The sequence below is a fragment of the Fukomys damarensis genome, unplaced genomic scaffold, assembly GCF_012274545.1.
Source record: "Fukomys damarensis isolate Sample0158 unplaced genomic scaffold, DMR_v1.0_HiC HiC_scaffold_23, whole genome shotgun sequence".
Taxonomy (NCBI): domain Eukaryota; kingdom Metazoa; phylum Chordata; class Mammalia; order Rodentia; family Bathyergidae; genus Fukomys; species Fukomys damarensis.
The window spans coordinates 24915846-24941727 of record NW_022900935.1 but is presented as its reverse complement, the minus strand read 5'-3'; the positions used below and the strand labels follow the sequence as shown (position 1 = coordinate 24941727).

The 25882-nt window shown below is 36.0% G+C and overlaps 1 protein-coding gene and 1 pseudogene across 1 annotated transcript in view; both read left to right on the top strand.

The window, feature by feature from the left end:
* Positions 1 to 25882, top strand: part of Zswim5 (zinc finger SWIM-type containing 5) — a 145948-nt gene that overhangs the window by 13920 nt on the left and 106146 nt on the right. The window lies entirely within an intron of this gene.
* Positions 517 to 15341, top strand: LOC104852622 (annotated as a pseudogene).

Genomic DNA, 25882 nt, shown 5'->3' with positions numbered 1-25882 from the left:
GATGTACCCTCTTGCCTCAAGTCTTCTAATTTAGCAACCTAATTTATTTTTACAACTTTAGTCAGTGTTTTATGAAATAGGATAGCATGTTATATACTTCAGTGGCTTAAAACTTGTTTAAAGCAGCTGTACTCTCATTTTCAAATGAAATCGTACATGGAATTCCAGTTTTTGAGGCAGATAAAATCTGAGCTGCTTTAGGGATTGGAATGGAGCCTAGAACTCCATCAACTTGGCTAGTGACTTTCTTTAAAACTCTGAAGCACTTCCACATAATCTTAATGTTGATATTTGAAGATGAGAGATATGCCTTAGTTTTCTCATCTGTAAAAGTGTCAGGATTTTTTGTGAGATTCTAAGTAAGCTAATATCTGTGAAACACTTTATAAATGTCACCATGCAAATAAAATGACTAAGTCTGCATCATTGGCTCTTCCTCTTGAATTCAAGATCAACATATATCTTTGCTTGGTAGATACTTCTAAATGGATACCACATGAGCCACTGACTATCAACATGTCTAATAAGGGTTCTGTGGTGGTCAAACTTGATTGTATCAACCTGATTGGGTTGGGAGCTGCTGAGGGGATTGGTGGAGCACATTTTGGGCATGAAGGCATGACCTTGGGTACTGTATCTGGTCACTTTCTCCTTCCTCTCTGGCACTGTTCCCATGCTGTTTCCAAGCCTCCATTAACAAAGCAGCTCTGTTTCTCCTTGCCATTCTGCCATGAAGTTTTTGCCCTGGAGCCAGCCAGCCATGGGCTGAGTCCCAGTGAGTCAAATTACACTTCTCCTGTTTTAAAATTGTGGGTCTCATATCCTAGTTCTGACCCTTTCTAGGTGTGTAACCTTGGACAAGTGACTTAACCTCTCTACCTTACTTTTCTTGTCTGTAAAGTGGGAACACAGTACCATGTCACAATGTTAACATCACAGTCAAATGAGATACTGTATGTGAAGGAAGCTCAGAATTTCCTAGCTATTTTAGGGTTAATGTGAATTATTTCTTTTTCCCCCTTACCTCTTAAAACTTTTTATGTATTCTTAAATGCTATTTCCTCATCTACTTAGTTGAAATTAAAATTCCCTTCCACAATAGTCCTGTGCATTATTTAGCAGTTTATTTAGTACAGTGTGCCAGGCTCTAATGTTATTGCAGTGAGCAAAACTTAAGTTTTTGCTTTCATGGAGTGTACATTTTAGTGAGGCAATATAAATCAATTTAACATTTCTTAAGCTTATTATATGTAAATCATTGTGCTGAGTGCTATGGAACAGTGACTGTAAAGCATTTAAACATTGGAAGCTTATTTAAAAAATACAGATTCTTGGACCCCTCTCCAATCTCAGTTAACTAAAGTTCCAAGGGTGGAGTGGAGCCCCAGGATCTACATTTTCCCTGAGCTTCTCAAGTGACTCTGTAAAGCATCCAAGGCTGGAAATCACTATTATGAAAGTTACACAAACTAATGTTTTCATTTCATTTTAACAAAGATGTTAAAGTCTATTATGAGGGGCTAGAGTATAGCTTAGTGGTAGAGTGCTTGCCCAGCATTCAAGAGGCCTGGATAAAGCAAAAAGAAAGGATAATAAAGTCTGTTTTGAAACCTAAGTGTCCAATATTTTGAGGTTTTGATATATTCTAGATATCCTTTGTCCAAGGAATAGCTGGAAAATTTTTCCCATTCTGTAGTTATCTCTTTACTCTGTTGGTTGTTTCCATTGCTATGCAGAAGCTTTTTAATTTAATAAAATATCATTTTTAAATTCTTGATTTTATTTTTTGTACAATTAGGGTTCTGTTCAGAAAGTCCTTGCCTACTATGCCTGTGTCTTTAAAGAGTTTTACCTATTTTATCTTCCAGCAGATTATTTTAATATTTAGATATTTGATCCATTTTGACTTTAGTACATGGTGAAAGATATGGATCTAGATTTAATCTGCATATGTATAATACCATGTTGTTTTTATTTCTACACTTGATCTTAGCCAAAAGGCCGAGAAGCGATTTGTTTTTATTTCTGTAGCTTTTTAATATAACTTGAACCTAGGATTGTGATTCCTCCTTCTCTATTCTTTTCTTTCTTTCTTTTTTTTTTTTTTCTGCTTTGTTCTTGATGCCCAGGATTGCTTTTGTTATTCTGGGTGTCCTCTGGTTCCGTATAAATTTTAGGATTGTTTTCTCTGGTTCTGTGAGGAATGCTGCTGGTATTTTGGTTGAGATTGCATTAAATCTATATATCAGTTTTGGCAGTATAGCCAGTATTTATTCTCCAGAAGTAGGAGATCTTTCCATTTTCTGATGTCCTCTTCAGTCTCATCAGATTACTGTTAATTTTCATTGTTGAGGTCTTCCACTGCCTTGGTTAAGTTAATTCCTAAGTATTTCATTTTTCCTGAAGCTATTTATTTATTTTTGTTTTTTTGAGACAGGGTCTCACTATGAGACTGACCTAGAACTCACTATGTAGCCCAGGCTGCTCTCGAATTCACAGCGATCCTCCCGCCTCAGCCTCCCGAGTACTGAGATTACAGGTGTGCGCCACCACGCCTGGCTGCCTGAAGCTATTTTAAATTAACAACTGGGATCTCATCTTATTAAAAATCTTCTGCTCTGCAGAAGAACCCATCAATAGAACTAAAGGACAACCTACAATGTGGGGAAAAATTTTTACCAGCTGCTCCTCAGACAAAGGACTATTATCTAGAATATATAAAGAATTTTAAAAAGTCAGCCCCCCAGATATAAAGACCCAGTTCAGAAATTGGCATCTGAAATGAACAGACATTTCTCAAAGAAGTAAAAGCAGCAAGTAAATATATGAAAAAATGTTCCACATCACTGGTCATTTGAGAGATGCAGATGAAAACAACACTGAGATTCCACCTCACCCCACAAAGTATGGCTGCTATCAACAAATCAACCAATAACAAATGTTGGTGGGGTTGTGGGGGAGAAAGGAACCCTTCTCCATTGTTGGTAGGAGTGCAGACTGGTTCAACCACTATGGAAATCAATATGGAGATACCTCAAAGAGCTGGCATTAGAGGTTCCATTTGACCCAGACATCCCTCTGCTGGGTATCTTTCCAAAAGAAATAAAAGAATCATACCACAGTGATATATATGCACCTATGTTTATAGCGGCACAGTTTGTAATAGCTAAATCTTGGAAACAGCCCATTTACCCATCAGTTGGAAACTGGATAAAGATGTGGTTTTTCAACAAAATGGAATACTACTCAGCCATAAAGAATGAGAAATTAGAGTCATTCATAGGAAAATGGATGCATATTGAGAATATACTCTTAACTGAAATAAGTCACGAGTAATTACTGAATAGTTTTTCTGGTGTGAAAAACTATAATCGTACATAAGATCCTAATGGTATAATTGACAATGTGAAATAGGATGAAAAGGGCTGAAGGTGTAGGGGAAGTGGGAAGGGTATGGGAAAGGAAATAAGGGAAAACAAAAAAAACAAGAGAAAATGGAAATAAAATATTTGTAAATAAGGGAGGAGGGGGTGAAGGCAGGGCAGGGGTAAGGGGAAAAAATGAGAGCCAAGACTTGTCATGTAATGGTACAAGATCTGAATGATGAATGTAACTGTACTGTATATCTAAAATGTACCAATAAACTCAATGAGAAAAAAAATAAATGGTATTGTTTTCCCAGTTTCTTTCTCAGTGGGTTCATTGTTGATGTACAAGAATGCTACTTTTTTTTTTTTTTTGCTTTGATTTTGTATCCGGCTACATTGCTGAATTTGGTTATTCTATGAATCATTTGGTGGAGCTTTTTGCATCTTTATGTAAAGAATAATGATAATTTGACTTCTTCCTTTCCTATATATCTCTTTATCCTAGTGTATTTCCTTTTCTTGACTAATTGCTCTGGCTAAGGTTTAAATACTATATTGAACAAGAATGGTGGCATTGGACATCTTCATATTGTTCCTAGCTTTCAGCTTTTCCCCATTTCATGTGATGTTGGCAGTAGGCTTGTCATAAATGGCTTGTATTAGATTGAGATAAAGTCCTTCTGTACTTAATTTCTTCAGAGTTTTTATCATGAGTGGAGATTGGATTTTGTCAAATCATTTTCTGCATCTGTTGAGATGATCATGATTTTTGTCCTTGTTTATGTGTTACATTACATTTATTGAATTGCGTATGTTGAACCACCCTTGCATCCCTGGCATGAATTCTACTTGGTCAAGGTGTATGATATTTTTGATGATTTGTTGCTGTTTGCCACTGGTTTGTTGAGGATTTTTGCATCTATGTTCATTAAAGAGATTGACCTGATGTTTTCTTTTTTTCTTTTCTTTTTTTTTTTTGGTACTGGGGATTCAACTTGGGTCCTTGAGCTTGCAAGGCAGGCCACCAAACCGCTGAGCTAAATCCCCAGCCCCCTGATGTTTTCTTTTTTAGTTGAGTCCTTGTCTGGTTTTGGAATCAGGGTAAGGTTAGCTTCTATGAATTACTTTGGAAGTACTCCTTCCCCGATAAATATCTTGTATCATGAACTCTATCTTGTCCACTTTCAGAAAAGTCAACCTGTGATACTTTGGTTGAGGGTAGCTTGTGGAAGATTACACAAATGTGAGCTGCCAGCAGCCAGCTTTTCAGGCAGTCAGAGCCTTGGTCCTAAAGGAAGTATCTGGGCAGTGCATTCCTTATGATTTTATATATACTAAACTCACACTGTGTGGAACAGCTCCTCCAGAATTCTGTTTATTTTTCTGGAGAAACTTAGTAAGATTAGTAGGGAAATTACAATGTCTGCTTACTGCATCTAGCCTCACTACCACAATTGATACTGTCTCTTCCCATCTGGGTTCTAAATTCTTGTCCAGATTCTCTGCTGGTCTAGGTGATTTACCTGAGGGAAGAATATGAATGTCTTCACTATGGAGTCTGAGTCTTCTTACCATGTCTTTTTGCAGAGCTTGGCCATGAAACTGTCAGTATTCGGGGAATACCAAAAGATGTCCCTGTGATAACCTAGATGTTAAATAACACCTACATCCTGATGTTACTCCTTTGTGTTGGTGAATGTGCTTTATTTCATTTACATTCTGCACATTGTGTGACATTTAAATCAAGTCTATTGTGTAGGTTTTAAAGATAAAATATAGCAGTTTAATTTACTTTATTAGTGTTTTTATGCAGATTTTTACTTGCAAATATTAATATAACATCAGAATAATTAGCAACAAATTAGCCAAAATCTTACATTGTTATATTTTGTGGAGTTTTGTTTAGATCTTTATTTAGTAGTAAATAGTTTTCCTGTATCTGTTACATGTTCATTTTGAGATTAGTAGCAATCATTGAGAAGTAAGATTTTTATCTCACTGCAGATATATAGCCATATAATATATATGTCATTAACAGATCATGGATAGTGCACAAAATCCTAATGAGATAATTAACAATGTGAAATAGGAAGAAAAGGGCTAAAGGTGTAGGGAAAGTGGGAAGGGTAGGAGAAAGGGAATAGGGAAAAGAAAAAATATGAGAAAATGAAAAAGTGGAAATAAAGTGTTTATAAATGGGGAGAGGAGGAGGGGGTGAAGGGAGGTCAGGGACAAGGGGAAAAAGTGAGAACCAAGACCTGTCATATAAAGGTACAAGATCCCAATAATGAATCTAACTGTCCAGTGTACCTAAAATGTACCAATAAACTCAATAAAAAGAAAAAAACATCATGGAGGCAAGTTAGCATTGCTGAAGGGTTTTATTAAGGCGGGTATCTTCCCTCCTTTGACTGCAAGCTGCTTAAAAAGGTCCAAGGATAACAGTATCCCTGAAAAGACTTTTCTGTTTTGGAATAAGAGGCTGTTAAAGTAGGCTCCACTCCCGACACCTTTAATGAGTTATACTTCATATGCTATATTAGTAACCCATTTAAGTTTACATCTCATTGGTTTTTAGTATTTTCACAAGTATAGACAGCCATGATCATAGTAAATTTTAGAACATTTTTTATTACCCCGAAAAAAATCTTTAGCCATCATTCTCCATTCCTTTTCCTGTTAGCCCTAAGCAACTACTAATATACTTTCTGTCTCTAAAGTTCTGCCTATTCTGGATGTTTCCTATAAATGAAATCATAATATGTAGTCTTGTGACTGGTATCTTTAACTTTATCATAATGTTTTCAAGGTTTATCCATGTTATAGTATTTATCACTACTTAATTCCGTCTTATTAGTAAATAATATTCCACTACATGGTTATAGCATGTTTTGTTTCTTCATTCAGTAGTTATTGAATGTTTGGGTTGTTTTCTTTTGGTTATGACAAATGCCACTATGAGCACTTGTGTATAAGCTTTTATATGAATACATGTTTTCATTTCTCTTGGGTATGTGTAGGATTATTAAATTATTGAGAGACTGCCAAACTTTTCCAGATTGGCTGCACCATTTTAAAATCCCACTAGCAATGTGTGAATGTTCTCATTTCTCCACAACTTGTTGACAGTTACCATGTGTCTTGCTGTGTGTGGGAGGAGTGGTCTCTCATCATGATTGATTTTAATTTGCATTTCTCTGATGAATAGTGATTTTGAACATCTGTTTGTGGCTTTTTTGATCGTTTGTATATCTTCTTTGGATAAATACCTGTTCAGACCATTTGCTTATTTTTAATTTGGATTGTCTTTTTTACTGTTGAGTTGTAAGAATTCATTTTAGTTGCAAGTCCCTCATGAGATACACAGTTTACAAGTAAAGTCTCTCATTTGTGTGTTGTTTTTCACTTTTGTGAGGTGTCTTCTGAGGCACAAAAGTTTTAAATTTTGATAAAGTGCAAATCATTGTGTGTGTGTATGTGTGTTGTACTGGGTATTAAACCCAGGCCTTCATATTAGCATCAGCTCTCTCTCTCTCTCTCTCTCTCTCTCTGTCTTAACTTTGAGATTGTCTCAATTTTTTTAAATGGCATAGATAAGAAACCCACTGCATAATTCCAGATCAAGATTTGTTTCTATGTATTCTCCTAAGAGTTTTATACTTTTAGCTCTTACCTTTGAGTCTGTATTCCACTTTGAATTGATTTTTGTGGTGTCAGCAAGGGCTTTAGTTTCATTCTTTTGCGTGTGGATCCCCAGTTGTCCCTGTATTATTTGTTGAAATGACTATTCTTCATTGAACAGTCTTGATAACATCCTTGTTAAAAATCAAGTGACCATAGTAGGTCTCTTTTTGGACTCTAAATTCAATTCCATTATTCTATATATTTCTCTATCTTTAAGCCAGTACTATGCTGTTTTGATTATTGTTGCTGTGTAGCAAGTTTTAAAATTGCTAAATGTTGGGAGAATCCTTGAATGTTGTTCTTTTGCTTTCAATATTATTTTGGCTGTTCTGGTTCCCTTGAGTTTCCATGAATTTTAGAATCAGTGTTTCAACATATTTGCAGAAATGCCAGCTGGAATTTTGATAGCAATTTGAGTGAGTAGGTCAATTTGGAAATATTGTCATCTCTTTTAGTTTTCTATAACAAAATTACTCCTATAACAAATTACTACAAATGTAGTGGCTTAAAGCAACGCACATTTTACCCCCACTGTTGGGAGTCTAAGCTAACATCTGACACATACTAGGCAAGCATTCTTCCACCTAGTTATATCCCCAACCTAAAGCAACTTACTAATTTAGCAGGTTAGTAAAGCACAGTTTTGGGTATGTGTGTGGATGATGAACATGTAGGCCAGCAAACTGAGAAGGGAAGACTCACCCAGTTGTGGGTGATGCTAGCCAATTGTCTTATAGAAGGAAGTGTGCCCGTTTTGAAGAGCTCCAGTCTTGAGCAGATACATCCTTTGTCGCCTCTGCCTTTGAACATCACTGTCCAGGTCTCCAGTATCCTCAGTCTTCCAATACAGATTCACACTGGTTATTTACTAGTGAGCTTCAAGACCTTAGACCTTGGGCTTTATTGGACTTGGTGCTACATTTCTGATCTCTCTTAATATTCTGTGGCTTCTATCTTCTTGGGCTTTGAAATTAAGAAAACGATACAAAAAATAAATGAAACAAAGAGCTGGTTTTTTGAAAGAATAAATAAAATTGACAAACCCTTAGCTAATCTTATCAAAAAAAGGAAAGAAAAGGCTCAGATCCATGCAATTAGGAATGAAAAAGGCGAAGTCACAACAGATCCGAAAGAAATCCAGAGGATCATGAACACCTACTTTGAGAACCTGTACTCTAATAAAATGGAAAACACAGAAGAAATGGACAGATTTCTAGATACTTATGAATTACCAAAGTTGAACGAAGAAGGAAGTGTGCCCGTTTTGAAGAGCTCCAGTCTTGAGCAGATACATCCTTTGTCGCCTCTGCCTTTGAACATCACTGTCCAGGTCTCCAGTATCCTCAGTCTTCCAATACAGATTCACACTGGTTATTTACTAGTGAGCTTCAAGACCTTAGACCTTGGGCTTTATTGGACTTGGTGCTACATTTCTGATCTCTCTTAATATTCTGTGGCTTCTATCTTCTTGGGCTGAGCAGCAACTGGATCCTCCAGCTGTCTAGAGCATCAGTGGCCATTGCGAATTCTCTTACCTTTCTGGTAGTCAGGGTCTTTCTGGGCTAAAGTTAAAGTATAGAGAAGGCTGTAGTTCCACATATAGGTCCTTAGGGAGAAGCTCTTTCTGTGCCTTTTTTCAGGTCTAAAAACCAGCTGCATTCTTTGGCTCATATCCCCTTCTTCCCTTTCCAGATCCTATCACTCCAACAGCATCTTCCATTGTCACAATTTTATTCTTTGACATTAAATTTTACTCTTGCCTTCCTCTTACATGGATGCTGTGATTACAATTGGTCCAATAAAAAATCTGGGATAATTTCCAAATCTAAAGAACTTTGATGAGGTCTGCAGAGTCCCTTTTGTCAGGTTCTAGGGATTAGCACAGGAATCTAAAATACCATCTTTTTTTCCCCCCTGGGGATTGAACCCTTGCACGCATTCTACCAATGAGCCGTACCCTCAGCCCCTCTACTATATCATCTTAATAGCATCTGGTCTCCTGATCTATGAACACAAAATGTTTCCCTGTTTATTTAGTTCTTTGATTTCTTTTAAGATTATATATATGATTTTATTTATTTATATGTATTTCCTGGGTTGAATTTACTCCAAAGTATTTTATTATTTTTCATGGAATTGCTTCCTTAGTTTCATTTTTTGATTGTCCATTGCTAGTATATATAAATACAGTTGATTTTTATATATTGATCTCATACCTCTAACATTGCTGAGATCATTTATTCCTCAAATAAAAGAATTTTTTTATCTTCCTTTCCAATCTGGAACCTTTGCTACTTATCAAGTCACAAAGCTCAGTGTTGTTTGTGCTATAGACTAAGAGACAGTTTGGCTTGTATTTCAAAATGCTTTTTAATGGGTTATTGTTATTAGGGAATGCAGTTGTAGAGAGGCTGAGGTCAGAGAAAATGAAGTGAGACTGGGAAGGAGAGGCAATATGAGGCTGTTACAGAGCTGGTGGATTAAGTAGTAACTGATTGCTCAATCTCCTGAATTGTCTTACAGAAAAGCAGGGAGACTATCCTCTTGCTTTGTCTCCTGTTTAGCAAGATTCAGAACTGAGAAATGTTTTGCTGATAAACCACATCCCTCTCCAGTTTTAACCATTATTGGTTTTACAGTTTGGGTTGTAGGGATTGTGGGAATTGTTCTGTTGCTACTCTGCATTGCCTCAAACTTAAGTACCTTAAATTCCCTGTGTTTATGGTACATTTCTTTCCCCCAGCTACCTGATAGGAAAAAGGGTTGGCCATAATTCATAGCCTTGTTGTAATGACAACCCTTAATGATTAGAAACATAAGTAAAATAAGTAAAAGCAAGGATTTAATACATTTAAAAAATAATTTTCTTTTTCAATGTCACCCTTTTTACCTGTATTTTTATGTTGTGTATTCTTTATATTCTGTATAGGTTTCAGAAACATACGGAATGCTTATGTCTTAGTTACTTTCTCATTGCTGGGACAAAATACCTAGTACCCACAAGTTAAAGGAGGAAAATTTATTTTGGTTCAATTTGTAGAGGTTTCAATTCATAGATGGCTGGCTCCAGCACAGGGCAGTACAGCAGAAGGGCAAGGCAGAGGAGAAAGCAGCAGCTATCAAGGGAGAAGGGACACCTGTAAACATCCTTCTAGGCCACGCCCACAGTGACCCATCTCTTTTCACCAGGCTTCACCACTCAATATTACATCCAACTAAAAACTAATTGGGGGTTGGGGATTTAGCTCAGTGGTTCCGCTGCCTGCCTCGCAAGTGTAAGGTCCCAAGTTTGATCCCGGTACCAAAACAAAAACAAAAACAAAAAAAACCCCAACTAATCAGTGGACTAATTATGTATCACACACCCATAATCCAGTCACCTCCCCAAAGCCTTACCAGTGAGCACATGAGACTTTTGAGGGACATCTAGCTGTAAGACATAACAGTTTGTATAGCAATTGTAAGGGATCATAAATATTTTCTCATCTCATTCCTCTTTTTTTAGACCCTGAACCCTAACCATTCTCCCTTCTCTTCTGTAACTTGTGAAAAATTCAATCCAATTCTGGGAGGACAAGAGAGAATAGGAAGTGACATAGAGCATGAGGGAAGCAGCCTGAAAGGGGATGTTGGAACCCATCTGAAGCAGAAGCCTCGTAGGGTGCTATAGTTTAATTGGGATAAAGAGAGTATCCACATGAAAGGGGTCACAATATGCGATGGCAGAGGCTGAAAGGGTTAAGGATGACTTTTGCATAGGGATGAAGGAAGCAGAAAGGGATGTGCTGTTAGGGTTTAGTTAGAGTGAGGGTACGGCAGGAGGTGACAGCAATGGGTACAGACTCTTTGAGAGTGTCCTTAAGGAAGTGGGCATTGAGGTGTCAATGGAAGATTGGTTCTCCTTATAGATATTAATCAAATGAAGAAATAAAGGATAACAAAAGCCAAGTTTCTCACTCTCAGAGAAAGGTGCTAAAATATGTACATAGCAAAAAACTAGAATGAATCCTGGGCTTTGGGTTGTAATTGGAGTGCCTGTGTGAACTCATGGATTATAATATGGATTGAAAAAAATATATATATATATTCAGTTTACTAAGACAGCCTGGGACAGTGACATTCCAGTAACAGTAAGCACATTTAATGTCCAGGTCATGGTTTCCAAATACTTTTCTCCCCTAAAAGGAATGGGGGTTCCTTGGATAAGGGACTGACTCTAGGGATTGGGGTGGAGAAAGTACCAAATGAGGCTTGAACATGTTCTTGTACCAAAAGATAAGGAAATTCTCAGAGAATGTTATTGTCATAGTTTTACAAATGAGAAAATGAATCTGCAATATGAAACTTGTCTAGATATATATATAGCTAGTAAAGAAGGAAGGCTGAGGTTAGGATCCAAGAAGTCTCGCTTCTCTTTCCAGATTGTAATACCTAAAGACATTCAGTCCCTATAGTCAGTTATAAAAGTAAAAAATAAATGAACATTTGAGTCCTAAAGAATGATTGAAAGGGGTTAAAAGAATCAGTTAAGAAATAATATACCGAAATTGTTTTCGTTCCTGTCATAAGAAAATTCTGGCTTAGTATGCAACCAGTTTTTATTACCTTAATAGCATCTATTCATTCTTACCTTTGTGTTATATAAAAAAATTATTTTTTATACCAGGGATAGAACTCGAGACCTTGCACTCGAGAGGCAGGCGCAGTGCCACTGAGCTAAATCCTTGGCCCTGTTATATCAGATCTTTAATGCACACTTTCTTTTAACCATCTAGCAAGTGCTGTACCAGAATAATAACTTCATTGTTGAGGTCAGTATATTCAGTGTATATATTGTGGATCTGTTATTATATATTCATGTAAAATTAACCTTGTCTCTAGTAATAAAAGATGGTTTGAGTTGGTGGTGGCTATAATTTTTAAAATAATTCATTTTGTGGTGTAGGTAGAAAAACCAGTTAATTTCATAAATGGGGAAATATATTACTGATTTTATTTACTTTATGTTTATTTGCCTTTATAATCTATCTCATGGCAATTTATTCTTTTTTTCAGTTTATCTTATATTAGGGGAATTTGTTTAAAAGTGGTAAGTTTTAGTAAGAGGTAAAACACAACATTTAGAAACTTCACTGAAGAGTTGTTTATAAGAATTATTTACATGCTGGGGACTTAGCTCAGTGGTGTCTGTGCCTGCAAGTGGAAGGTCCCAAGTTGGATCCCCAATAAAAAAAAAAGAATTATTTACATGATAGTTGTATCAAGTATGTGGTTCATTTCACTAACTGCTCTAAACTGTGATCCTGGAGTCCTGGTAACACTACAACAACATGCTGAAGGAGAAAAAGATTGCTGTAATCTTTACAGCTCTTTTTTATAGAATGTGTATCTTAGTGGTAGACCATATGCTGGACATGAATGAGGCCCGCCCTGGGTTCATGCCTAGAGCAAATATAACATTTTTTTAAATTATAATTTTTTTTTTCATTTCAGGTAACTTCACTAAGAATTATTTGTACCAGTTTGGCACTGGGTTCTTCAGTTATTATAGTGTTGCTTTCAAATCAGTGGATTTTCTGTTTATTGCTACCTAACATTTGTATTTCATTTTCTATATTTTTGGTAGTTAACGTTTTTGAGAGAAAAAGTTCAATATTTGTTCAACAAGTATGGTCTAAACAAAGTTTAAAGCAGCCTCAAAGCAACATGATTTGTTCAGTTTCACAGCCATAAATCACATTTTGGCTTTAATAATGAATGGATCATCTTTCCTTTATTTTGAATATTACATCTGAGTTCACATGAAGATGTATTCTTAAAATATTAATAATTTCTCCTGCATTTTGGAAATTGTGGTTTTGATAAGATTTTAGAAGTTTTAGGCTGAAAAATTCATCTTTAATGCACTGAGTGAGTGAGTAGAGGCTATTACTTGAATGAACTCACTTAAATCTCAGTTTTTAAAGCTTAAATTCCCTATGGTTAATGTGATTATATGTATATCAAAAGTGTACCAATAAAATTAATTTCTAAAAAAATCTTTTTTATGTTATAGAAATAATTGTAATTACAGATAATCATACAAATACCTGCTAAAATAATTTACTGGTGAGTTGCTCAAATGTCTTTTTAAAGTATGTTTGTTGAGTTACTCATAATTAAAAGTTGGTTCCAATGATACAATATTCAGTACAGTTTTCAGTCAGCATTTTTCTTGACAATATTGGTTAATGTTCATTTTTATAAAGCCTCTTTGATCATGATTTATTTCTTTATAATTACACTTTTGTACTTTTGTGGTTCCTATAGGGTTATGGAATGCAATAATATGACCTCCTATCTTATGAAAAGAAGATGAACTATTTCTAAAACTTATAATAGCAGAGCTGCAGCAAAAAAGGCTTTCACATAAGTGATAGGCTGTGAAGCTATTCAGTGAATTTTGGTTTCAGAGATAACATCTGTTAAATGAATTTTTACAGATACATGCAGTGTAGTTGATTCAAATGCACTTGATTTTCTATCCTCATTTAAAGAAATGCAGTACACCAATTTTTTTCAGTATAAAAATATTTTGAGTCTTAATGCTATGGTATAGTGCTAGAGTTTGTTGAAAAGACAACAGAGGAGTGTATTTGGAATTTTATTAATTTTTTAAAGAAAATTTAATTTTAAGGAACTGAAAACATACATGGAGGAACATGGGCTATACTGGAAGCCAATAGAGAGTAGTTGCTCCAGTGGCAGAATTTTTCAGTAACTGACAACAGAGTTAATTGTTTGAATGCATTTTCATGTTGAAATTTTAGTGTTATGCTATTTAGTGTTTCTTTTTTTTTTTAATTGTGTTTTCTAAAGTAGATGTGAAAATAATTCTTTTCTCCTTTAACTTTGGGTGTTGAGTATTTTGTCTCAGCAATGAGAAAAGTTTAAGACAGGAAACTGTGACTACAAAGGCAGAATGTTTTGAATTTGTTGATTATAAACTGATTAGGAGAGTGACATGCTGAAATCTATTGAGAAATTAAATCTGGTAGTTGTGTGCCATCTGGATTGGGATAAGAAATCAGTATGGGGTTGTGGCATAAGTCATTTTGGGCTATTTTGGGCATATGGTAGTAGTGGCCATCATGATGTCTTCTAGTTCTGATAATGTCAGGATTGAGGCCTAAGTTAGGATGGTGTCCTAGAGGCCATCTTTGCTGAGTTAAGGATGTAAGGGTGAATCCCAACAGTGTCATCAGTGGCCCAGGGTCTGCTGTAGCACTGAGGTCCCAATTTCAGGAGAGGCACCAGCTTTAATTCTTGGAGGCTGTTGATGGATGCAATAGATTATTATCAGGTATTAGCAAGACATTTATCAAGAGGCCTAAGATCAATATCATAATTCCCATTTAACAGATGAACAAAAGAAAACTATAGGCAAAATGCAATGTGCAGTACTTGGAATTATGAAGTAGAGCCTTATAGTCCCCATAGTCCCAGTAACAATTTAAACTGAAGATCCTAAAGAAGCTAGACTCAATTTTAAAGTATATTCTTATAATAAAGAACTCTCGTTTGACAGTCAACCTGTCCCATTGCTAAGAATTTTAGCATTTTATGAAGACACTTTGGTGTTTGAAGATGACAAACAAAGAAGGTGATACTGGACCAGGGTCTCCTGATTCTTTTCTTGCTAAATTTCCCAGTACTTTACCATCAGAACCAGAAATTATGTTATCAAAATTGAAGCCGGGTATGGTGGCACATGCCTGTAATCCTAGCATTTAGGCTGAGGGAGGAGGATCGCTGTGAGTTCAAGACCAGCCTGGGCTACATAGTGAGTTCCAGGTCAGTCTCAACTACATAGTGAGACCCTGTCTTAAAAAAAAAAAAAAAAAAAAAAAAAAACAATTGAGAAAATTAGTCTGAAAGATGATGGAAAGTGTATCATTCCCTATATTACAGTTAATATAAAGGATATGAGTGGCATAGATTTAATTACTGTGCAAGATACTCTGTGACTTAAAGAAAAGGTACATATGTTCATTTTAATGTGGGTACTGAGTCCAGAAACATGTTAAACATTAGCCAAAGGTACAGCTGCTTGTATTGAGTTCAGACACATGTCTAAGAAAAGGTTTCCAGTACCAAGTATTTTCCTTTCATAGAATGGTTGAAATTAAATGTGAGACAGTTGTAATAGAACCATACAAGAAACCTTCTGACTTTAAAGGAAAGAAATTGCAATTATTGACCAAGAAACCACTTTATCTTCATCCGTGTCAGAATTTGCACAAGGAATGATGCTCATATGAATAACTTAAAACTTCTTCGAATTTTACATCGCAGATAGCTTCTCGGCCTTTTGGCTAAGATCAAGTGTAATTTTACATCACAGAAATCATCACAGCTTTGTGCAGCATTCACACTTAGGTAGTCAGGAAGCAAGTCATATCCATGTCAGTAGGCCAGAGTAAGTCCACTGCAAAGCTATACCATGCAACTCAAAAGTTCAGCATAGCACTGATAGATGAGATTCCTTTGGATATATTTATTATAAAATTTGAACCATGTTTTTTACTGGTCTATTAATTGTACAATCAGTAGTATATTTTAAAAATTTACCCTTGTACCTACCCTGTTTACTGGAACAATAATGTTGTAATTGTATTTGACTTCATACTTAATATAGCAGTAAGAATATGCTGGAGTTTACACCTCAGTTCACTTTTGCTCCATTGCTCTTTTTTTTTTTTTTTTTTTTTTTTGAGTTAACTTCAAACTTTGGGTTGAGTTAGGTCAGATAGTATCAAGCTATTTTGAGAGGAATTAAACTAATCATTGTAGTCCAATGGTGCCTAGAAGGTCTGTCTGAAAGTTTTTATAGGCTACCCTGTAGAAGTATTCTAAATTCACCCTAACTTCATAGTCTTCTTGCTTACAAATAGTGTGCTTTGGCAGGATCAGAATCCCATATGAGAGTTTCCCAGGTTATTACCTGTGGTTTTTTTTTTCTAGATGACCAGATTGTTTTTCTGAAGGTGAGAATATTTCAGTCATGTTGATTAGCTGTTCTTCTGCATCACATTGTTATTCTTTCTAATAATGATTCTAATATTGGAACTGTCTTAGGATAATTATAAATTTTTAGATGGGTTAACAATGTTTTAATCATATAACCTAAAAATACTTGAGTCAGATGATAATGAGATACTATGGAAGTAAATGCTGTTCTTTTAAAAAATGATTATAAAACCTTAAGATCTGCATACTTTTTGTAATGATGACTATGCTACATCAGGAAAGATATCCTATTTTCTAAAAATATAGGTAGATAGGAGTGCCATTTAGTTGCTATTTAGAAATACCCATTTGAGATATGCAGGTCATTAGCTTATAGTAATTTGACTTTTTTATATTACTTCTGACTTAATGGGGCATACAAAATTTCATAGTATACATAAGGTGGATATTTGATATTGACAGAACATTAAGATTTGTAATGAGCTTTCTGTGGAATAGATATAGAACCTATATATATATATTTTTTCCCATTAAGTTTATTGGTACATTTAAAGCAAACAATATAGTTAAATTTATCATTGGGATCTTGTACTTTTACATGATATATCTTGGTTCTTGTTTTTTCCCCATACCCTTGCCTTCCCTTCACCCCCCTCACCCTTCCCTATCTACAATGACTTTGTTTCCATTTTTTCATTTTGTCACATTTTTTATTTTCCCTTATTTCCTTTCCCCTCCCCTTCCTACTTCTCCTTTAGCCATTTTCTTCCCATTTCACACTCTCAGTTACACCATTTGAACCTTATTTACACCTTTAGTCTTTCACACCAGAGAAACTATTTGGTATTTACTCAAGTGTGTCCTATTTATTTCATTTAAGAGTATAGCCTCAATGTGCATCCATTTAGCTATAAATGTTTGTAGTTTCTCATTCTTTATGGCTGAGTAGTACTCCATTTTACAGAAAAACCACATCTTCTTTATCCAGTCTCCAGTTGATGGGCATTTGGGTTGCTTCCAAGCTGTAGCCACCACGAACTGTGCCACTATAAACATGGGTTCACATATATCACTGTGGTATGATTCTTTTGGAAAGATACCCAGCAGAGAGATAGCTGGGTCAAATGGACCTCTAATCCTAATTCTTTGAGGTATCTCCATATTGATTTCCACAGTGGTTGCACCAGTCTGCACTCCTACCAACAATGGAGAAGCGTAGAAAACACACACACACATTTTTTGGGGGGGTACCGGGGATTGAACTCAGGTCCTTGTGCTTGCGAGGCAGGCGGAACCTATGTATTTTAATATTTATCTGTTTTAAGTGAACAGTGCGTGAGCAGGGCATGGTGATCCATATCTCTAGTCCCAGAACTCTAGGAGGCTGAAGCAGGAAAGGTGCAATTTTGAGGCTAGCCTGGGCAACTTAGTGACTTAGTGAGACCTTGTCTCAAAACAAAAACCAGAAGAGAGCTGAGGATGTGCAAAGGCCCTGCGTTAAATCCCCAGTGTTGGTGGTGGGAACATGAAGGGAATGTAGCATCATTTCTTTGCCTATTTTTGAATAACCCCAATCATATCACTCAGCATCTTGCTTTTTAAAATAAATAGGCATGATTAAGTTGATTTAGCTCCTGCACTTCAAAAGAGCTAATCTTTACTTTTAGTTGTCTATTAGGTCAATTCTGTTTACCAGAGGACCTGCATTTTCCTCATCTCATAATATTTTCTGAGGTACTTTTAGTAATACTGTGTACCATATGATGTACTCCATACCTTTTGTCTGATGTTGCTGATGAGAGTTAAAAAAATAATCCCTTAAAAATCCATTACAATGTAGCAGTACTGGAGGAAATAATAAGAAAGAAGACACAGTAAACCCTGGTGACAATGATGTAGGTTTTAGAGAATGGAGTTCATATTTCAACTGTCACTCCTTGGTTTTAAGATATATAGTTATATACATCCATACACACATCCATACATATCTTCCTTAAGTAACAGTATTTTGTTTCTAATATAGAGAAATACTTTCTACTTCTTAGAGTTTTAACGACATTTACTGAGTGCTTCTTATATGCCAGGCTGTGTGCCTAATGTTTACTTGCATTACTTTATTTATATGAGAGCATATGTTTCTCTACCTTCTTGTATGGGTTTGAAGAAAGAATAGATACTTGAATAGGCCAGTTTGGAAAGTAGATCTCATTAATAAACTGATGTTTAAGTTGAAATCTGAAAGATGCAGAGTATATAATCTCTGCCAGTGATTTACTGTAGTTGTATAAATGAATAGTGTGATGGTTGAGCTTAATTGTCAACTTTATTGGTTTGGGAAACACCTAGGGCAGTGGTGGTAAACATATAGTACACATGTTGTTTTTCTTTTAAGATAAAAGATGTTAATATATGGGTTTTTTTCTAAACTAAAACCAGTGTTCAGGTTTAATTGCATTGTTAGCACTTTGCAATAATAAATGGGTTTTGGGTTGCAGTTTGGGGACTTAAATCTAAAAGGTTTGACATCATTGACCTTGGGGATTATAAGTAAAAGAGTTCTGGGCTGTTTCTTATCCTCTTTGGTGCTGTTCCCCTGCTCCATTTCCTGGCTACAATAAAGTAAGCAACTTTGCACCACCGTGCCATGATGTTCCTGCCGTGGAGCCAGTCAACCATGTACTGAAACTTCTGAAACCATGAGCCAGATAAACTTCTTCTCCTTTAAATTGTGGGTGTCAGATACTTGATCCCAGCAATGGGAAAGTTAATACAGAAAATTGGCATCAGAGAAATGGGGTGGTTGTTGTAACTATACCTGATTCGTTCGGGAGTCTTCGGAACTGGTTGGTAGGAGTTTGGAAAGGCACAAAGATGAAGGCTAGAGGAAACCCTAGATCAGTGATGGTGAATCTTTTAGAATGTTCAGTGATAACAGCCAGCTGTGGCACATGCACTGTAGGTTTGCCACCACAGCCCTGGATTGTAAGCAGAGCTTGATGGGCAATTCAAGTCAGAGCTCAGAAGATAAGAATGCTGATAAAAATGCCAACAGTAAAGGGTAGGCTCATGAAATTTTAGATGGAAATGAGTATTCAGTTGGGAATTAGCTTAGAGGTCATGCGTGTTACATTCTGGCAAATAACTTGTCTACAGTTTGCTCATGTCCAAAGACTTTGTATGAGGCTGAATTTAAAGGTATCGGACTAATTGATCAGGCAGAGGAAATCTCAAGGCAGCCTAATATTCAGGCTATGACATAGGTACTGCAAGCTGCTTTTAGTCACATCTACAGTGAGCATCAAGAGCAAAAAGCAGAGCTCAAAGATGTGAAAATTTTGCAGTCTGGCCAAAAAAATGAAGCACTTATAAAGTTGGGGCCAATGAGAGTGTGGTTGCTGAAAAAATGAGCTCCACTGAAAAGAAGCCAAGTGCTCACACCAGAAAAGTAGCAAAGATTCTTTGAGGGAATCTCAGTGATTGGCAAGACCTTGCTCATTCCAAGCAAAAGTATAAACTTTAAATTTGAGAAGAAAGTCCTTGAGCCCCCTGCTCAAGAAGGATCATTCAAGGAATTAGTTTACTGGGATTCATTTAACTGCTTGTAGACATCCAGGCACTCAGATGCTACGGCAGCCATGACCCACGGGGTCTGGCTGCTGCTTTAACTGGCAGCAGCTGGTGCTGCCCTCTATGTGATGTGGGGTCATAGATGCTTCCACCAAGATTTCAAAGGAGGGCCTGGGAGACCAAGCAGTGTGCCCCTGATATGCGGGTGCATGAAGCTGTGGCAATGAAGCCAAAGGAGCAGAGTGGGGATTTAGAGATGCTAAGAATATAGAACATCTGTCAAGAAAAACTGCAGGCCATGAAAGGAACCAGCCCAAGAAGAGAGGCCATATGGGCTGCAACTTAAGGCCATAGGGATAGTGCTTCCCAAGCCCTTTAGAACTCATATCTCACCACTATGTGCCCTAAATGCTGGACATGGAGCTATAGGACTTAATATTTGCTCTGCCAGGTTTTGGTCTTGCTGTGCTCTTACTCTTTTCTATCCCCTACTCCTCCCTTTGTAATTGGAATATTTATGCTGTTCCACATCATCCTGGTGGTATATAACTTGCTTTTTGAATTTTTGCAGAGGTTTATAGCCAGATATTTCCCACAAACTCAAATATTTCTCCTAATTTTCCTGTTTATAACCAGTCTGTTTAATATTTAGACTGTAAACCTTTGACTACTTTTACCTCCCCTCCCCAATAACAGCAGTCACAGTGAATACCTTTTATTAACTAATTACAATGAGCTAGACACTGTGCTGGCTGTATAACATATTATGCAACTAGTATGATCTGCTTCACAACACTCAGAGTGAAAAGGCAGTCCATCTCTTGTTTCTCTAATTTAGATTAAAATCAACCCAGGTCCTTATGTGCTATATTTAGCAGGGAGATCAGTATTATCCTTTTCTATATATTGTCTGAAATACAGACACTTCTCTTTCCCACTGTATTTTCTGAAGACTTCAGAGGGTTTGTTCATTCCTTATATATCTGATTTCCACTTCTTAACACGAAAAAATATTGGTGACTTTCCATCTGTAATACTGTTCTTTGTTGTCAGGTGATATAAATACTTACCTCAACTATCTGGTTCTGCTAGTCTCACACAGCAAAATTTCACTGGTATGGCTTTTGACAAAGGCCAGTGAGGTCTTTTCAAGTGAGAATTACTCCATGGATAAGCTAACTTTCTCTGTCTGATTGACCCAGGATGTCTTTCTTTGTACACTTTCAGTTCATGGTCCTTTCAGGCACACAGTACAATCGACTCTTTTATAAATCCCTGATGTTACAGAGGAGTTTTACCTAGCTGAGTTTGTATTGCTTTTTAGTCCAGAGCCCACAATTAATGTCTACCTATGAAAATCTACCAGTGATTAAGCTTTTTCCTTCCTGCCATTTAATGCAAAAGGCTTCATGTTGTATTTCTCCTTTGGTTTGCTTAAGCCAGTTAATCTTCCCTAGTAGCCAAGGATGGGGAGAGGGTGGGATATTTATTACTACTGAGTCTTAAATTTTGCTAAACCCTATTCACTAAATAGGAACATCATTTAAAAATATTCACAGATAATAAAACTATTTAAATGATTCTTTTTAGGACAGACTTTTCCTCTGTTGAAAAATTATCACCTATAGTTCTTAGCTGGTATGTGTAAAATCTCTTAGGCTATTGCTAAGTTTACATATTACTGGGCCATGACTCCTGAAATTCTTATTGCTTAGCCCTGACATGAAGCCTAGAAATCAGCATTTTAAATAAATACCATATGATTCTGAAGCAGATTTGGTGATCTGCAGACTATTTTTGCAAAATACCAAATAGAATATCTCACATCTTTGTATTTTATTCCACTAAAGTACCAAATCACTTATCCCTGGAACTTCCTCTTTCTCCTTTTTCTTCCTTGAAGCTTTCTCATGCCTTGTACCTTGCACATTTGCATGTACTGTATTCATGTATCTGTCTGAACACTTTTCTCACTTCTTGCCTTCTTTGTGAGTGTGGTGTGTGTGCACTTTCTGAATGTATGTGTGTGTAAATCCACTTCAACCTTTAAATCTGTGTTCAGATTTCACCTTCTCTGTGAATCTCCCAGGTAAGAAAAAAAAACTCCATTCTTTTACCACTTCTTAAGCTAGCATACTCATACATTGTAAGCACCACTCTATATTGTGTTTGTTTATATTAGGTTGTGAATTTGGGCTCTTATTTATTCTGGGAGGTGAGGTAGATAGAGCATATAGTAGATGATGTTTAATTTGAGACGAAATTTGTTAACCAGGTTAAGTGATGTTAAGTAAAGAAAAGTGTATTTGAAGTTCAAGAGATGAAAGAGTAACGTGTTTGAAACTGAAATTTAGAAAGTTTGTCTAGAGTCAGATCAAAAAGGGCACATGAGCCAATTATAAAAAAAGGATTGCGAGCCAACTATAAGGCCAATTCTGTAGTTTGGAAAAGGAATTTGAATTATGTTAAGAGTAGCACTCAAGGGGAATAGAATTTAAAAAATTTTTATTAGTGCATGTAAGTAGACAATGATTATATTCATTATAGGAAGTTGATACATGTACCTAACACATCTTAATTCTTTTTTTTTTTCTATCCCTTCCTCCTCTTCCCTCTTCCCTCCCTTGATCTCTTGGTCCTTTTCCCTTTTGCAAAAGGTCTATCTCCCTGTTTCCTGTTGTCTTTTATTTTGCTCTTTCATTTATAATTTCAATTTCTTATATAAGAGAAATTATGCAGTTTTAAGCTTGTATGAATAAATAACAAAATAAAAGATGGATGATAAGAAACAGAGATAGACTTTGGAAAGGGGTATGAGGACGGGAAGAGACGAAGGAGGGGAGGGAAAGGGAAAGTAAAAAGGATCAAGATGTGATATATATATGAACTGATTCCTCAAAATAAGTGTATTATGTATCATAAACATATACTAAAACTTTTAAAAAATAAAATATTGATGTAAATGGGAGACAATCCATGTCATAGATCAGAAGACAATACTGTAAAAATGTCAGTTTTCTCCAAGATACAGTTAATGTTACTCATATCAAAGCTCCAGCAAAATTTTTTGTGGCTATAGGCAAGCCTACTCTAAAATATATGTGGAAAGACAAAAGAACTAGAACACATAGACTATTTATTTATTTATTTATTTTGGTACTGCAGATCAAACTGGTCCTTGCGCTTTCAAGGCAGGCAACGGAACCACTGAGCTAAATCCCCCGGTGATAGACAATTTTCAAACAGAACAGTAAAGTAGGAAGAAACAGTCTACATTATTTTAAGAGTTTTTATATAGCTATAATAATACACACTGTGGTATTGAAGGGATAGTTGATGATCAATCAGCAGAATAGAGAATCTAGGAATAGAGACACAAAAATATACTCAGTTGATATTTGTGTTTGTTGAAAAGTACATTACTTTTTGCCAGACATGTTAGTGTATACTGCAATCTCAGCACTCTAAGAAGCTAAGGCAGTAAGATCACCAGTTTCAGCTCAGCCTGGGCAACTCTGTGACTCAGTGAGAACCTGTCCAACAGTTTAAATAGATAGGTAGATAGGTACATAGGGAAGTAGGTAGATAAGGTAGATGGATGGATAGATGGATGTATGGGCATGCAGTTGGGCAGGTGGGCTAGAGATATAGCTCAGTGCAAAAGCTCTGGGATCAATTTATAGCACTGAAATAAAGTACATTGGTTAGGGCCCACTCTGCGTTGTACAGGTCTATGACTTTGAGGAGTACATAATATATGACTATTATCTTACCATACGAATAATTCCATGTCCTAAATATCTTCAGTGCTCCACTTATTCATTCTTTCCCTGCTACCACTTGACAAATGGCTAGCAACCACTGACTTTTTATTGTCTCTAAAGTCTTACCTTTTCAGAATGGCATATACTTGGATTTATAGAGTGTATCACTTTTCCAGACATGCATCAAGTTTCTTTCTTGTCTTCTTATAGCTTGACAGCTCATTTCTTTTTAGGACTGAATAATAGTCCATTGTCTAGAAACATCATAGGTTACTTACCCATTCAGATACTGAAATCTTAATAATAGTCTATTTTTTATTTATAGCTTTGATTTCTTTCATCAGTTTTATAACTTTCCTCAGCTAAATCTTATATATATTTTAACTGTGTGTATATATTTCTCTTTTTTTCTTTTTATCTTTTGGGTGTTAATGTAAATAATGTATTTTAAATTTTAAATTTCAATTGTTCATTGCTTGTATATAGGAAAACAAATGACTTTGTATATTAACCTTGTATTCTTCAACCTTTGTGTGATCTTGAATTTTTAAAAGGTACAAAAGCAATTCATTGGAGGAAACAAAGTCTTTCAGAAAACTGACCCAACTGGATATCCATAGCAAATAGTATTAATAATAAAAATTTTGACTTAAATCTTGCACCTTACACAAAATTTAACTCAAAATTAATGAACTTAAATGCAAAATATAAACTATAAAACTTTTAGAAAAAAATCTTCTGGATGAAGGAGTACATAAATAGTTCTTAGACTTCATATCCAAAGCATAATCTATAAAAGGAAACACTGTAAATTAGAATTCATAAAAATTCCAATCTCTTACCCTGTTGAAGAACTGATTAATAGTATAACTAGACAAGCCACAGGGCTGAAGGTGTAGTTCAGTGGTAGAGTGCTTACCTAACATGCACGTAGCACTAGGTTCAGTCTCAGCACCAAGGTGAGTAGGGAGGGAGAATGACAAGGTTCAGGCTGGGATAATATATTTGCAAACCACACACAAATAAAAGGCAAGTATTTAGAATATAAGGAACACCTAAAAGTCGCTAGTAAAAAGCCAGCCGGGGATTTAGCTCAGTGGCACCATGCCTGCCTCGCAAGCACAAGGTCCTGAGTTCAATCCCCAGTACCAAAAAAGAAAAAACCCCAGATAATCTGGCAAATAAATGAGCAAAAGATATAGAGACATTTTATCAAAAAAGATACATAAATAGGAGATGAAAAGATGTTTAACATCTTCAGTGGTAGAGTGTGAAAGGCTCTAGGTTTGATTCATAGCACTTCAGGAAAAAGTCCATTGTGGAATAGAGAGCAGTTTATTGGTTGCTAAGTGTTAAGGATTAGTGGAAAGAGAGAAAAGGGAAGGAAGGAAGTGTGGCTTTAAAAGGGCAACATGATGGATCCATGTAGTAATGGAAATTATTTGAATCTTAACTATATTAATATAAATATCATTTTGTGACATTCTAGTATAGTTTTGTAAGGTGTTACCACTGAGGGAATTTAGAAACGGGACCTCCTTCTATTAAAGTTGCATGTGAATTTACAGGTATCTCAAAAAGTTCAATTAAAAAGCATAGCATTTAAAAAATGAATAATATATTCCTAACCTTCATCTGTTTATTTTATTTAATTATTTATTTTTGGTACTGGGGATCAAACTCAGGACCTTGCACTTGCGAGGCAGGTGGTGTGGAACGACCGAGCTAAATCCCCTGCCCACCTAACCTTGATCTGATGATAAATTCACAGACTATTGGGGAAGATAAGCATTTAAATAAAAACAGACATTTCTCAGACAAAGAAGTTAAAGCATCAAGTAAATACGTGAAAAAATGTTCCACATCACTGGTCATTTGAGAGATGCAGATGAAAACAATACTGAGATTCCACCTCACCCCACAAAGAATGGCTGCTATCAATAAATCAACCAGTAACAAATGTTGGCAGGGTTGCGGGGAGAAAGAAACCCTTCCCCATTGTTGGTGGGAGTGCAGACTGGTGCAACCACTGTGGAAATCAATATGGAGATACCTCAAACAGCTGGCATTAGAGGTTCCATTTGACCCAGACATCCCTCTGCTGGGTATCTTTCCAAAAGAATTAAAAGAATCATATCACTCAGTGATAAATGCACACCTATGTTTATAGTGGCACAGTTTGTAATAGCTAAAACTTGGAAACAGCCCATTTACCCATCAGTTGGAAACTGGATAAAGAAGATGTGGTTTGTCTATAAAATGGAATGCTACTCAGCCATAAAGAATGAGAAATTAGAGTCATTCATAGGAAAATGGATACATATTGAGGATATATTCCTAAGTGAAATAAATAAGTCACACATGTATAAATACCGAATAGCTTCTCTGGTATGAAAAACTATAATGGTACACAATCTCCTAATGATATAATTGATAATGTGAAATAGGAAGAAAAGGGCTAAAGGTGTAGGGGAAGTGGGAAGGGTAGGG